Source organism: Pelodiscus sinensis, chromosome 2 (assembly GCF_049634645.1).
Source record: "Pelodiscus sinensis isolate JC-2024 chromosome 2, ASM4963464v1, whole genome shotgun sequence".
Taxonomy (NCBI): Eukaryota; Metazoa; Chordata; order Testudines; family Trionychidae; genus Pelodiscus; species Pelodiscus sinensis.
In genome coordinates, this window is record NC_134712.1 from 32295657 (window position 1) to 32309721 (window position 14065).

The following is a 14065-nucleotide window of genomic DNA, read 5'->3' on the forward strand; positions in this document are numbered from 1 at the left end:
CGATAACGGGCGAGTTGGCATGAAGAGAGGCAGAGATGGATTAATTATGCAGAGAACATGGAAATTCTGCTTATCATCGGCTAGCAAAGGAGCCCAGCTCACATAATCAGCAAACGAAGGGAGAGAAAAAAATAACAATGCAATGGCACCTTCCAGCCCATCATCAGGATTTTTTCTACCCCCTTGTAATTAAAAAATAACATACACTTATAGCCCTATCTCCTCGGCAGGCAAGGAGTGGATGTCCACAAAATAATTGCACTGGGATATTAGAGCTGGGAACAAGAGCTGTCCATTCTTACTATCCCTTACTCCCTTTCCCCTGTCTCTCTCTCCTGGCCTCCACAAGGCATCTCCTTTCTGTCTGCAATCAAAATCAGATGGATGTCTCAGGTGACATCCTACGTCTGTGTCCATAAGTGCCAAACCTCACCCGTATGATTTAAGCAAACATGTATATGGTAAATATTGAAGTTCTGACACTGTGGGGTTTTATCCTGATCACCTGTGAGATAGCTGCAGAAAATAGCTTTGATGAAGTCTTTCCACATGGTCCTTCCAGTTCCCAAACAGGCTGCTTAAGAGGCATTTCATTGGTACTGATGTTTTCACTTTTGCCCACAAAGATCATGTTCTTTACAAGTTTTTTCTTTTTTTTCTTCCATTTTAATGTATTTTAAAACCCAATGTAAAAATATGATGGCTTCATTGTTTAGATTAAAGTTTGATTGTTAATATGATTCAGGAGCAACATTTCTGCAAAAAGCATGCAGACACACTGTAATAAAAAGAAAAAAATCTAATTTATTGTCAAAATAGATTGATCCTCTCTCTGTATTTATTTACTATTGGTATTGATATCTTTGTCAGATAGAATGCAAATACCTATATTATACAGTGAACCTCCATAAACACAATGCATTACAAATATATGTTGCTGTCTTTCTTTCTATTTTGTACCTATTCTTGGTCATGAGGAATAGCTTGGCGTTTCTGAGACTCTAGCCTTCCCCATACATTTGCTGATGTGCAAGAGAAATAGAATGAACAAGACGAAGCCCCAAAATGAGAAAATTTATGCAACTAGAGAGAGAGAGAGAGCTGTTTTTCCAAGAGCAGTAGGCCAGGATTACAAAGCTGGCAGTCTCTAGAAATTTAATTTATTCATAGAGTTCCTCCAAAGCAGGGGACCAGTGCGGGGCGCAGTTTGCACACTAGTAACAGAGCTCCTGCTGACTTGGACGATAAAAACTGATTCTCTACTAAGTTTAAATCCTCCTCCCCCCAATATTTAATATGCCCATTTGGAAATAGTGACGAAACTGAAAAGAGAAATCTGATTCCACTTTACAGTTACACATAACAAATCAGTATTAAGTTTTCATCAGTTTCTTGAAGAAAGGGCACTGACAAAACAGGTATTTTTGAGGCAAGAAACTGTCCAGAATTCTATACTCAGATGCATTGGTGAAAATCCAAAATAATTTGTTTTTAACCAATACAATTATATAAATCAATCAGTGCAATTATAACATGTATGTGTATTTGAAACATGTTCTGTTTCAAGATATGACCCATCATAATGAAAAATCCTGCTTAACAGAAAATCTCCCTTGCTAAAACTATTATAAATTGTTTGAGCAGTTTGTTTGTTTTTATTGAAATTGTAATGAATTTCATGAAAGGCGACACCTATACACTGATGTACTTTATCCCCTATCCTGGATAGTAGGGGTACATCTACAGAGCAGTGTTATTTTGGAATAACTGACGTTATTTAAAAATAAGAAAGTGCGCATCTACACAGCAAGCCATTATTTTGAAATAATTTTACTCAGCCTTTTGTAACCCTAATTTCATGAGGAGTAAGGGAAAGCAAAGGAAGAGTGTATTTCCTTTGACTTCCTGCTGTTTAGACAGAGCCAAATGCTTAATTACGCTATTTCGATTTTAGCTCCGCAATTGATGTAGCTGAAGTTGTGTATCTTATTTTTACTTTTGTCCTGCAGGGCAGTCATGTCCCTAGCAATGCATGCCCTGGAAGGACTTCTAAGAATGAGAAATGTGACCAGTTTCTGAGCCCATTCAGTCTGTGACCTTCTGCCACTGCCAGCAAAGATGCTAGGTAGGAACATTTGTGGTGAGTGCATTTTTTTTTTTTTTGCTTTAAATTGACTAGGAAATGGATAAAGACTTTCATTTAATTTAAGTCAGGCCACTAGATTGCAATGATTGGTGGACACTATTAGACCTGGGCCAGATCATGCACGTAGATGTGAAAGGTTATTGGCAATGCCATTACCAATCTATTATTACTATTAATTTATATTACAGTAGAGCCTAGAGGTCCAAACCAAGATAAGGTAGTGTAAACAAATAATATGACTAATTGTTTTTTTACAGTCCTAACAGTCAAAAGAAGGGTAGGGAAACAGAAGCACACAGAGGTGAACTCATAGATTTTAAGGTCAGAAGGGACCATCATGATCCTTGAGTCTGACCTGCAAATTGTAGGCCACAGAACCACCCACTCTTGTAAAATAGTAATAGAGATGTAGCTGTGTTAGTCTGGTCTTGCTGAAAAAAAAGACAGGACTATGCAGCACTTTAAAGACTAAGAAGATGGTTTATACGGTGATGAGCTTTCGTGAGCCAGACCCACTTCCTCAGATCAAATTGTGGAAGAAAATTGGCATGACCATATAATGTATTCCTTTGATATATATGGTCATGCCAATTTTCTTTCACAATTTGATCTGAGGAAGTGGGTTTGGCCCACAAAAGCTCATCACTTAATAAACCATCTTGTTAGTCTTTAAAGTGCTACATAGTCCTGTCTTTTGTTCCACTCCTGTAACACACCCATAACCTGTGGCTGAGATACTGAAGTCCTTAAATCATGATTTAAAGACTTCAAATTACAGCAACTCCCCATTTACTCTAATTCAAACCAGAATGTGCCCCATGTGGCACTGAAAGGTGAACTCTCCTCCTCCCCTAATTAGAGGTCTCTGCCACTCTAATCTGGGGAAAATTTCCTGCCAACCTCAAATATGTTGATCAGTTACCATCCCTCTATAAACCTATCAAGAACAGTCATGTTTGTCATTCTCACTGGTTCTTGGAAGGCCATTCCAGAACTTTATTCCCCTGCTGGTTAGAAACCTTTGTCTATTTTGAAGCTTAAACTTATTGATGGCCAGTTTATAGCCATTTGTTCTTGTGCCAGCATTGGTCCTAACTTAAAATAAAATAATAACTTTTCTACCTCCGTGGGATGTACCCCTCTGATATATTTAAAAGAAGCAATCATATTCCCTTTAGCCTTCCTTTGGTTAGGTTAAACAAGCCACACTCCTAAAGTCTCCTCTCATAAGGTAGATTCTCTATTCCTCAATCCCCCAGTGCACCTTTTCCAGTTTGAATTAGTCTTTTTTAAATATGGGAGACCAGAACAGAACACTGTGTTCCAGAGAAGGTCTCAATAGTGCCTTGTATAATGGTAATAACACTGCCTTATTTCAACTGGAATTACCTTGCCTGATGAATCCTAGGATTGCATTACACTTTTTCACAACCGCCTAACAGTGGCAGCTCATAGTTATCTTGTGATGTCTGTAAGGTCACACAAAAGGTAATTGATAGTACCAGGAATAGTACTCAGCGGTGCTGAGTACCACCCTAATTTCCTAGGCACTATTCCTCTCAAATAACTATTAACATCTTTGCTGAGGAAACAGAGTTTTTCAATCAGTATCAAAATCTGACAGTGCTAGGTACAGTACAAACACATAAGAAGCTATGGTACATGCTCAGATAACTTACATTTTTTGTCCTAGATCCTGTAACTAGATGTGTACAAGATGATACTTGTTCATGCAGAGCCACTTGTAGGAACTCAGAAAAAATAATCTTATAAACCTCATATTTCACAGTTCTAGGTATTATTCAAGTTCTTGGTGTGTTTTGCAAGAAACTTTATATGGACAGTATATCTTTGTAATCTTTTACATTTCCAGAAAATAAGTTATAACATCGTTCACAACAGCAGTTAGATAATAGAATTCTCAGTACCCGTAACAGTAAATGGATTTCTAATATAGCCACAATTAAAATATTTTCATCATGAAGCAGAATTCTCATTATTGTTGCCATTTTAATATTATCAACTATGAAGTGTCTTAATGATGGATATTATAGACAGTGAAACCGTATATTATGGAAATTATATTTAAAATGAATCCACCATCATTATGTGTCTCAGTATAGCACCTGATTACTCAAAACAATTATCTCCTGGTGATACCTAACGGCACACACTACTTTGAACTGGCTAAAGGAATTGTTCAGGGTCAAAAAGTTGAGGGAAAATGTTCTCAATGTTTCTCAAAACAAAGAAGGTACAAAATCCTCAAAGAAGTTCAGTACAATTAAGTCCTGAATTCTGGGTCCTTTAAACAGAATTTATAGAGAAAAATGCACATAGAAACCCAATAATCAGGAATATGTACTTCTCCTCTCGTGTGTGTGTGTGTGTGAGTGCATGAATGTGAAAAAGAGAGAGAGAGAGAGAGAGAGAGAGAGTGAGAATTCTGGTTAACCTGTATTTTGTTTTGTTTTATGAAAAAAAATCAGGAAACGTGAGCAGGAAATGATTTTTTTTCAAGTGAAATTTGAAAGGTACAGTAGAAAGCTCTCTTAAATTAGAGCTAGCCTGTGGATTAATAGCTCTTCAAAGCAGTCCATGTCTGGAAATGTTAAACTCTGCAAATATATTTTACAAAAATATTTGCTCACGTTTTTCATATAAGAAGATTTTATAGGGACAGGAGCTTCCCAACCAGAAGAACATTTATACCTTTTATCCCCTTAATCTTTAGCTTTTTTTAAAGTACATTTTACCACTGTCTGCTATTACAAGATACTTTTTTCATTTTGGAGAAATTTTAGTACAAAAAATTCTTTAGTATCTCAGTTCATTTGCAGATTTCACTAGGCTTGCAAAAGCACACCTGTTGTGCTGTCTGGATTTCCTTTTCTGATCATAGGCTTCTGACAAAGAGGGGGGAAAAGAAAGATTTTTATCAAACACTCTTCACCGGACAATGAATTTTCTTCACCATTTGAATGTATCTGTGGAATGCCTGAGTGATTCATTACAGCAGATTCTGAAGTATGACAATGGGCCGCAGAAATGACTGATGGTATCTTTTTCCTGATTTCATTTCCCTGATCCTCTTCATCCCTTGGCCTGTGTACCTCGATTAATTAGAAACCAGGGATTTTCACTCATCAGCTGATGGGTTTCATGCTCCACTCTGTCACAAATCTGCTGCTTGCACTATCTCTCTTACAGCTGGTGGCTGCTTTAAAAACTTTCTTTTTTTCTTTTTTCTTTTTTTCCCCCTTTTTTGAAGCAGTGCTTTGTGACTACAGGTTTAGGCCTTTTTAAGATTCAGACATATTTTTAAAAAGAGATTAAAAATTAAAGAAAAGAAGATTCAAAATCTCTGATTAAGTTAATCCCTATCCAAATGATACTTGTCCAAAAATGAACTTTTTGAAGAGATAATAACGTAAATGTTTCATAGCTCTCAGCTTTCCAAGTTCATTTTTCAAGATATAATAATTGAAGTATTATGCAAAGGATGAAAGTACAGTATATAAATATAATTTTTTGTGCAAAAGGCACATATGCTCAGTTCACATGCATTTTAGTGCTGCCTATACTCTACTGTTAAGCCAATTGCATTTCAGATTTCACTTGTATGAGGCACCTTATAATAAGATCCTGCAATAAATCATTGAACCGTTATTGTTTCTGGAGGAAATATTTCATAATTGAAAATATGCTGCCCTTAAGGGTATATACCAAATTAAAATCCCATGGTGATATAATCCCTAAGGAAACAAACCATAATTAAATTGTATTTAAAAAGACAGAATATTTTGAAATAAATTTCACCCACAGAAACTTAAAGTAATGTGTGAATGACAGACAACAAACATATCAAGTACATCTACCATGGAAAATGTAACCACTGCTAGTTTACGTTTTTTATCATTATCTCTTTGCCCTTCTGCATCCACAATAGTTTAATTTCTGTGTGCAATAACTTGTCTGTCTTAGGAAAGAACCCCTCCATTTTCCTAAGCCAGGTTCAGAAGAGAATGTTAGATTTTGTAAAGTCCCTGTGTTGCTGAAAAAAGGATAATGAGTTACCATGATTATTCAAGTCTTTTGGTTCTAAAGAATAAAGTCTATTACTTTTGAAGTTTGACACAATGGCTGTGTCTACATTGGCACCCTTTTCCGGAAAAGGGATGCTAATGAGACCAGTTGGAATTGCAAATGCCGCGGGGGATTTAAATATCCCCCGTGGCATTTGCATGAACATGGCTGCCGCTTTTTTCAGGGTTTTGCCAGAGAAAAGCGCCAGTCTAGATGGGAACTTGCGGAAAATAAACCCTTTTCCGGACGATCCCTTATTCCTACTTTCAAGTAAAGAAATTAAGATCCCGTCTAGACTGGCGCTTTTCTCCGGCAAAACCCCGAGCCGGAAAAAAGCGGCAGCCATGTTCATGCAAATGCCGCCGGGGATATTTAAATCCCCGCGGCATTTGCAATTCCAACTGGTCTCATTAACATCCCTTTTCCAGAAAAGGGTGCCAATGTAGACACAGCCATTGTGTATGTACTTTTTGATACTGTTTTCTTTTTTCTGGTTAATGGCTCACTAGTAGAATAAATACATACACGCACTGTGCACATGTATATGACTATGTACATATGCATATACGCATACACATGACACAGTCCCACATGCTATTCTCATAAGCAAATTAGGGAAATGTGGTCTAGATGAAACTACAACTCATCAAAAGATTGTACTTTGGCGCTGCGGTCCAACCCGGAAGCACTCCAGCTGCTCTGCCCCAGGCGTCCCCAAGAGCAGCTGGGGTACTGCCGGGTTGGTCCCGCAGCTCTGAGGGGCAGCGCTACGGGACCAACCGGGCAGTACCCCAGCTGCTCTGTCCCAGGCATCCCCAAGAGCAGCTGGAGTGCTGCTGGGTTGGTGCCGTAGCGCCGCCCCTCGGCGCTGCGGGACCAACCCAGCAGTACCCCAGCTGCTCTATTGCAGGCATCCCTGATTCAGCCGCTGCTGAAACTGACCAGCAGCGGCTGAATCAGGGACACCTGAGGCAGAGCCGGACTATCATAAGGGGGGGCTATGAGGGGTCTGGGGTGGCATCCCCTCCCACACCACTCCAGACCCCTCATAGCCCCCCCTTCTGATAGTCCGGCATGGCTGATAATCCGGCACCCCCTGGGTCCTAAAGGTGCCGGATTATCGGAAGTTTACTGTATTAAGGGATATTATCAGGAGTATTGAAAATAAGACATGGGAGGGAACTGTCCTGTTCTACTCAGCACTGGTAACACGTCAGGTGTAGAACTATGTCCTATTATAGGACCCACACTAAGAAAAATGTAGACATATTGGAAAGAGTCCAGAGGAGGCCAAAAAATGGCAAAAGGTTAGAAAAACTAATCTATGAACAAAGGTTAAAAAACCAGACACGTTTATTCTTGAAGAAAAGAAGACTTGACGGGGAGACCCCATAAGCCTTAATATATGTTAAGGGTTATGTTAAGGGCTGTTATGAAGAAGATAGTGACCAATTGTTCTCCATGTCTGCTGAAGGTAGGACAAGAGGAACAGATTTAATCTGTATCAATTGAGATTAATGTTAGTTATTCAGGAAAAGCTTTCTAACTATAGGAATAGTCAAATTCTGGAATAAGCTTAAATTGTGGAATCCTCAACACTGGAGTTTTTTAACAACAGATTAGACAAAATACCTGTCATTGATGGTCTCAGTTTATTCGGTCCTGCCTCAGCACAAGGGGCTGGGAGTACATGACCTCTTGAAGGCCCTTTCAGTTCTATGATTTTATGACTACGTTCACACAAGCACATGATAGATTCTTCAGTCAGGCAATACTTTGAACAATAATTTTTGAATTAATCTTTTCGCTCTTATTTTCTTTGCATAAATATAAAAAGGGTTTTCGGCACTTAAAGATGGAGAAGTAAATTGGAAAAACAAGCATTTCCATCTTTGGTCAATTAAAAACTAGTAAAAACATTAAAATATACTACTTTAATCCACTTATTTGCATGCTTCGTTTGTACTTCTAATTACTGTAGTACTAGGCTAAGCAAACAGAGTACATTTATCCTAGCAACTCCTATGTGGTACTGGAGATAGTCTGAGATACAGAGGATTTTATTGTCGCTGCAGTAATCTATATCATAAGGCATGTGTGGCAGGGTACAATCTGGATGGTTGAACACATGGGTCTCAATTTTCCAATCTGGAGTACCATTTACACTGCCTCATTATCAGAATATCTACTCCAGGCCTGTTCTCACACAACCTTTACCAGGTACAAATCTCTCCCAGATATGTTAGGGGAATGTGCTACCAGCCATTTATGAATTACATACAGAATGACACCAGCAAACTTCCAGTCCCATCTTTATCTAGCAGCAATGTGCATCTTTTACTGCTTAGTACCTTGCAGAACAGAGCAAACTCATAGAAAGTCCATCATTTCTTTAAAAGAAAATGATATGAACCAGACTTATCACAGATGGAGTTTTCCTTACATCTTAACCAAACATATTGGCTACGTCTACACTGGCCCTTTTTCCGGAAGGGGCATGTAAATTTCACCAGTCGTCGTAGGGAAATCCGCGGGGGATTTAAATATCCCCCGCGGCATTTAAATAAAAATGTCCGCCGCTTTTTTTAAAAAAGCCGGAAAAGAGCGTCTACACTGGCCCCGATCCTCCGGAAAAAGCGCCCTTTTCCGGAGGCTCTTATTCCTACTTCAAAGTAGGAATAAGAGCCTCCGGAAAAGGGTGCTTTTTCCGGAGGATCGGGGCCAGTGTAGACGCTCTTTTCCGGCTTTTTTAAAAGCCGGAAAAAAGCGGCGGACATTTTTATTTAAATGCCGCGGGGGATATTTAAATCCCCCGCGGATTTCCCTACGACGACTGGTGAAATTTACATGCCCCTTCCAGAAAAGGGGCCAGTGTAGACGTAGCCATTGGTTATGATAAAACAAATAAGGTAAGTATATTAATTACAGAAAGATAGATTTTAAGTGATGCGTAAAAGTCAGGTCTGGTTGCAAAAGAAAATGAGAAGGTAAAACACAAGCTAATACCTAACAGAACAAGCTAAGTGAACTTTAAAACAAAAAGATTTCTCTCCCTATAAACTTACAGTCTGTACCCTTGCAGTTTTTCAAAGAGACAGTTTTAAGGACACAAGAGCAAACTATTCCATTATGTAGGAAAGATAGGAAATATGGCAAGAGACCATCCTGGCTTAACCTGGAGATCTTGAATGATCTAAAAATCAAAAGAGAGTCCTACAAAAAGTGGAAACTAAGTGAAATTACAAAAGATGAATACAGCCTCTCCCCGAGTTACGAACGAGTAACGGACCAAACACTTGGCCGTCACTCGAGCTGTTCGTAACTCGGACCCCATTGAGTTATACGTGACCGCGCTGTACGTAAGCGCGGATCACGTTCGTAATTCGGGGACCTCCTTTACAACCGCTCCATGGGAGCTTTGGTCATAAGTGCTAACGGTCATAACTTGACCGTTCACAATTCGGGGAGTGGCTGTATAGGCAAATAACACAAGTATGTCGGGGCAAAATTAGAAAGGCCAAGGCACAAATTGAGTTCAATTTAACTACAAACATAAAGGGTAACAAGAAAACATCTTACAGATATGTTAGAAGCAAAAAGAAAAAGGACAGAATAGTGTCATGCCTTAATGAAGAGGGAAAAGAAATATAAAATGTGGAAGTGGCAGAGGTGCTTAATGACTTCTTTGTTTTGGTTTTTACCATGAAGTATGATGGTGATTGGAAAATAGGGTAGGTTCAGAAGTTATAATAGGGAAAGAAAGAGTTAAAAATTTCTTAGACACATCCAACATTTTCAAGTCACCAGGGCCTGATGAAATGCATCCTAGAATGCCCAAGGAGCTGACTGAGGAGATATCTGAGCCATTAGCTATTATCTTTCAAAGGTCATGAAATTAAGGAGAGATTCCAGAAGTTTGGAAGAGGGCAAACATAGTACCCATCCATTAAAAGGGACATAAGGGTAGTCCAGGAAATTATAGAGCAATCAGCTTAACTTCTGTATCAGAAAAGATAAAGGAGCAAATAATTAAGGAATCCATTTGCAAACACCAGGAAAATAATAAGGTGATAAGTAACAGCATGGATTTGTCAAGAGCAAATATTGTCAAATTAATCTGATAGCTGGCAGGGTAATAAGCCTTGTGGATAGGGGGAAAGTGGTAGATGTGGTGTATCTATTCATTAGTAAGGCATTTGATACAGTCTCACATGAACTTCTCATTGACAAACGAGGGAAATACAACCTAGATGGAGCTATAGGTGGATTCATAACTGCTTAGGTAACCATTCCCAGGGAATTGTTATAAATGGTGAATAGTCATGCTGGAAAGGCATAATGAGGGGTTCCACAGGGATCAGTTCTGGGTCCAGTTCTGTTCATTATCTTCATGAGTGATTTAGATAATGGCACAGAGAGTATACTTCTAAAGTTTGTGGAAGATGCCAAGCTGGGTAGGGCTAGAAGTACTTTAGAGGATAGAATTATAATTCAAAATGATCTGGACAAACTGGAGAAACGGTCTGAGGTAAATAGGATGAAGTTGAAGAGGGACAAATGCAAAGTACTCCATTTAAGAAGGAACAATCAGTTTCATACATGCAAAATGAGAAATAACTGCCTAGGAAGGAGTACTGCAGAAAGGAGTCTAGGGGTCATTGCAGATATGAGCTAAATATGAGTCAATAATGTAGCTCTATATCAAAAAAGTGAACATAATTCTGAAATGTATTAGCAGAAATGTTGAAAGCAAGACATGACAAGTAATTCTTCCACTTTATTCCATGCTGATTAGGCCTCAACTGGAGTATTGTGTCCAGTTTGGGAAACCACATTTCAGGAAATATATGAAAAAATTGGAAAAAGTTCAGCGTATAGCAACAAAAATGATTAAAGGTCTAGAAAACATGTCCTATCAGGGAGGATTGAAAAAACTGGGTTTGTTTAGTTTGGAACAGAGAAGACTGAGAGGGGAAATGATAACAGCTTTCAAGTACCTCAAAGGTTTTTACAAGGAAGAGGGAGAAAAATTAATTCTCTGTAACTCCTGATGATAGGAAAAGAAGCAATGGACTTAAATTGCAGGAAGGGAAAGGTTAGGTTGGACATTAGGAAAAACATCATGTGAGGATGGAATAAATTGACTAGGGAGATTGTGAAATCTACATAACTGAATATTTTTAAGAGCAGGTTAGACAAACAGCTGATAGGTATGTTCTACATGGTGCTTGGTCCTGCTATGAGTGCGGAGGACTGGGCTTGATGACATCTCAATGTTCCTTGCAGTTCTATACTTCTATTACTCTGATACAGATTAGGAAGTAGAGGCAATATGAAGACTCAAAGTACTATAAATTCCATAGGCCAGATTCTCATTTGAACTAAAGCCTTTTTACACTACTCTGCAGCATAAAGAGGTATACAGTTGGGAACAACATTGCTAGAGTGGTGTCAAATGGTGTAAGTAAGAATCAGCCTTGCATTCACTGTGTTCTGCAATTGGAAAAATCAGGGTCATTTTTATTTTCAATACCCATAAATGGTTTCTGCATTGAAACAAGCCATCGCATATACTAGGCACCTTGAAAATATACAGCTAGAGAAATCCACTCCCATCCAGTGTATTCAAAATTCAACTGTCAAAACACATTTTGACATTTTTCTTACTCATCAATCTGCATAACTCCCACTCTCCTTTTGAATCCTTCATTGGCTTCCCTTATTTCACCAAGCTTTATGTCCTCACCTCCATGGCACTTCTCAATTCTGCCTCTCATACTATCTACCAATTCCACAGAGCTTGCTTCTGCACCATAGCGTGAATGCTTCTCTCCCATTCATGTCAACTGGAGTTGAGGGCACTTAGGGTGCCTCTACACTGCACCCTTACCTCAAAATAAGCTGTGCAATTTTTGCAATGCAAAAATTGGCGCTGGCTACACAGGGCCAAATTTCAAAATAAAGTGCTATTCTGAAAAGTCCCTTCACACGCATGGAACGAGGGTTACAGCGAGTGTGAAGGAATGCAGGAATAGTGAGCCCATTATTTGGAAATCTATTTTGAAGTAACAGGCACGCTCAAAAGGTGTGGAATACCTATTTTCAGATATTTCCAGTATCCTGAAATAGTGCCGCAGTTTAGATGTAGCCTCAGTGTCCCTTACATTATCAAGCCCTTATCATTTCATCCTGACTTTTTCTGCTATTCAGTGATGCCAACCTAGTGTAGGCTTCTGTCAGCATTTCTCACTAATAACTCTACATCTAATTCCACACTACCCGTTAGACATGTAATATCTGTCTGAACTGATTCATGAAGACATTATTACCGTTTCCACCTATAGCTGGATTAAAGAATTGCTGGATTTTAACATAATCTGCTCTTACTTCTTCTATTCAGTTATTCTTGATGCTCTTGCATATTTGATGGTATCCCTCTCCCATCCACGCCCTTTATTTTATAGGGCTCTACACTTGTTAGGGCAGGAAAAATCTCTTCATGTGTGTACCTAGTGCAACGGGGCCCTGAGTGCAACCAGGGCTTTTCTGCAATGCAAATATGAAATAACCAGCCAATTAGTCCGTCATAAGATGGGATTTTCAGGTCTCTCCTCCACGTCGGTCTTTTCTCCTGAGCCTCCAGTCTCTCACTCCGTGTCTCTTTCTCTCTCTCTCCTCCTCCTACTGCTTCCCCCCCCTCAGCTCTCCTCCGCCTTCTGCCTATCTCTCCATCTCTCTCTTTCTCTTCTCCCCCTCCTGCCTCTCACTCTCTCTCCGCTCCCCTCTGTCTCCATCAAGGATGCATCTTGTCCAGGCCCCGCCCTCTGGCCATGTACGTCACCGCCCCATCCCCCTTTGCCTCCTGCCGTGGCGCTCGGCTGACTCCTGTGCCACTCAGCCAGGCTTTTGCAGAGGAGGAAGCAGAGCAAGCAGCCATTTGGGCTACCCCGCGGTGGCCCAGCTAGACAGCGCAGAAGTCAGCCGAGCGCCATGGCAGGAGGTGAAGGTAGATGTGAAGGGGGGTGGGGCGGTGACATACACAGCCAGGCCCTGCCCCCTGGCCGTGTATGTCACCGCCTCATCTCCCTTCCCCTCCCACTATGGCACTCGGCTGACTTCTCCGCCATTCAGTCGGGCTGCCACGGGGGAACAAGCAGTGGAAGCAGCCATTTGGGCCCTGCGCTCCCCATGTATTCTAAGTATCTGCTGAAAACAATATCCCTCACTCTTGCACCAAGAAATTTTAAAAAATCACAAAATAGTCACAGTTTATGCCATAATTCTATTTTGCTCTGCTACTGCAGTGGTTGAAAGAGAGATGGAATCAGGATTTGCCTTCCAATTGGCAAGGTCTCATGCTGCTAGAGGAGGAGATTGATCTGTGCTGTCTCTGCCTCTGGTCTCACTACTAGGAGAAAAGATCAAGCAATGAATTGCTTCTTCAGGTCCACTGCTAATGGGAAGATCAGGTTTAAACTGCCTCTGACACCAGTTCTGCTCAAAAGAGGCATCAAGGGACCATATAATACCAAGTCTATGCAGGGCTCTGAACATAAGTTGTTTCCATTTCTTATGTGTAAGAGTGGCACTGGCTAGAATGAGGAGCACAATGGGTTTGATTTTAATTGAAGACTGGTATTGTATAGGAGTTAATTTCTTCAATACTGTATAATTCTGATAATCTGAGAGAGAGCTGTAGGATTCTGGTGAAAATGTTTGTGAAATTGTATACAATTGTAGCACCAGAATTGGAATTTTGTAACTAGTAAGTCAGTTACAATAAATGTATGTTATAGCAAAAGGTTTTGATTAAACTTAAATACAAGATGTAGA

At 39.8% G+C, this 14065-nt stretch overlaps 1 long non-coding RNA gene across 2 annotated transcripts in view; it reads right to left on the minus strand.

Annotated features, from left to right (window-relative positions):
• LOC106731979 (uncharacterized) overlaps window positions 1-14065 on the minus strand; it is a 46829-nt gene that overhangs the window by 5978 nt on the left and 26786 nt on the right. The gene's annotated exons all lie outside the window — the stretch shown is intronic.